General features: G+C 39.9%; 1 pseudogene; it reads right to left on the bottom strand.

The window, feature by feature from the left end:
- Positions 1-273: 273 nt before the first annotated feature.
- Positions 274-1,344, bottom strand: LOC101584625 (annotated as a pseudogene).
- Between the last annotated feature and the right edge of the window lie 1,052 nt (positions 1,345-2,396).

Genomic DNA, 2,396 nt, shown 5'->3' with positions numbered 1-2,396 from the left:
GCTTGACCAACTGGTGAAAGTTTAGACAAGGCTTGGTAGATGAAGCTCTGTAACAGAGTGGCACACATCTGTTTGAAGGGTGACTGGAGTCTGTGTAGCATTAGCCGTGGTGTCTCAGAGATTCTGGGCTACATCGTACTAACCAGGACTGCAAATGCAGCACCATCTGGCATCAGGACAGAGCTATGGGGTTTTGTGAACCATTTCTACTTCTAACTTGCAGAAAGTGATGTTTTCCTTGAGCCATCTTAATAGTACTGTTTCAATCATACATCAGATGAAAAAGACAGCTGGCAGAATTACAACGAAACCCTCCTGTAGCCTAGACAGTGACATCATGACACCACTGGAAGACATTAAAACTGTAGCTTTCTGTATCACCCACAGGGTAATCACACTCTTTTACAAACATACCTCTTCTTCCGGAGTCAGAGTCACCTTCATAATATCAGAGATCCCATTTTGTCCCAGGGCACAAGGGACACTAAGGAAGACATCATCCTTGATTTCATAGAGCCCCTTAATTGTGGTAGAAATTGGATGCATCCTTCTAAGATTCTTCGTTATACTTTCTGCCAAATCTGCCACTGACAGTCCAGTGGCCCAGGATGTGCAGCCTTTTAGTTTGGTCACTTAATAAGCACTGGCAACCACCTGTTTGTGAATCTCTTTCAAATGTTCCTTATCCCCATCAGTTCCCAACTGAGGGTGCAGTTCCACCAAGGCCACACCAGCAACATTCACACCACTCCAGACAGGGATGCTGAAGTCTCCATGCTCCCCAAGGATCCAGCCATGGCAGCTCAGTGGGTGCACACCCAGATTTTCCTCCATCAGGTAGCAGAACCAGGGTAAATCCAAGTTGTAACCACTTCCAAAAACATGATTCTTGAGAAAGTCACTTATCTTCCAAGTCACATAGATCAATATATCCATTGGGTTGGACACAAAAAGCCACTTACAGTTGGAACAATATTTTACAACACTAGGAATGATGAATTTGAAGATGTTAACATTTCACTGCACCAAATTAAGACAAATATCTCCCACTTGGTGAATTACTCCAGTGGTGATAATAGCCAACTTGGAGTTTGTGTTTACCTTATAGTCTTTACCAGAGACAATTTTTGGTGTCCTAAGGTAAAGCCTGCCAAGTTGGAGATCCATCATCTCTTCCTGCAGTTTGTTTTCCATGATGTCAGCAAGAGCAAGTTCATCTGCCATTAAGATACTGATGGCACAGGCCACGCCAACAGCACCAACCCCGACAAGTGTGATTTTATTCTGGGGTACCTGTTCTACCTTAAGGAGATTCACAATCAGCTGATCCTTGAGACTAACCATCTTGGATCCTTGAGACTGGCTCAAAACCAAAAGGAATCAGGAGTGCACGTGGGCCAGACATGGGGCACACTCCTCAGATTCAGAATTGGTGGCAGCATCCCCGGCACTGATATTTCCCAATTTTCAAAGTCACTTTGTCTTAAAACTTAATGAAATACGTTAAATTTTGACTGTAATTATACATTTATTTATTTTAAAAAATTTATGCTTTTCTACAACTTTTGTTGCATAGGTCTTGCTTTATCTTGGTCTTAACCATCCAGCAGAAAAGTATAAAAACAAAGTATAAGAAGTAAAGCCATGGTGTTATGTTGAGCTGTAGGGGACTCAGGTCAATTTCTGACATTGCCAGTGAAACGGAAGACCCAATACTAGTATGGGCTATTGGACTCTTTTAGAATATTTTGCTGAGTTCACACACCTATAATATTCAAATGATGGAACTGAATAAAAAAAGGTATACCGATGAATATCCATTTTGTATCTGTGTATTCAAAATGGTTAGGATAGATATATAGTTACATTCTCTTAATGAATAGAGTGATTTGTTCGAATGGTGTTTGTAAATAGGATATCATGTGCGCATCTTGTACAGCAATTAACCACTAGGAAGAATGTATGCAATGTGTGAATTATTGAAACTGTCCTACCAATTTGATTTGAAACTGTCTCATTGCTATTTGTTTATCAATAAAATTATGGGGAAAAAAAAGCTAGCAAGTGATATACCAAGCTCCTGACTAAATGAGAGCTCCTGCCTAAAAATCGACAACAAAAGTGTTGTCAATTATTAAACTGTGGGGCCGGGGAGATGGCTCAGTAGAATAAGTGCTTCCCTGGAAAGTGCAAGGGCCTGAGTTCAATCCCCAGCTCCACAAAAAAATTATTAAACTGTCTTCTATTTAAAAAACTAAAAATAAAATTATGGAAAAAAATTTATGGTTTTGTTAAAATTTTTGGACATTCCTTTTTTTTTCTGAGACTAGGGATCATACTTAGAAACTTGTGCTTTCCAGGCAGATGCTTATCTTCAGCATGTTAAAACTTTTGAA

Source organism: Octodon degus, unplaced genomic scaffold, assembly GCF_000260255.1.
Source record: "Octodon degus isolate 3935 unplaced genomic scaffold, OctDeg1.0 scaffold00198, whole genome shotgun sequence".
In the NCBI taxonomy this organism is placed as follows: domain Eukaryota; kingdom Metazoa; phylum Chordata; class Mammalia; order Rodentia; family Octodontidae; genus Octodon; species Octodon degus.
This window is presented reverse-complemented; position numbering and strand designations above follow the sequence as displayed.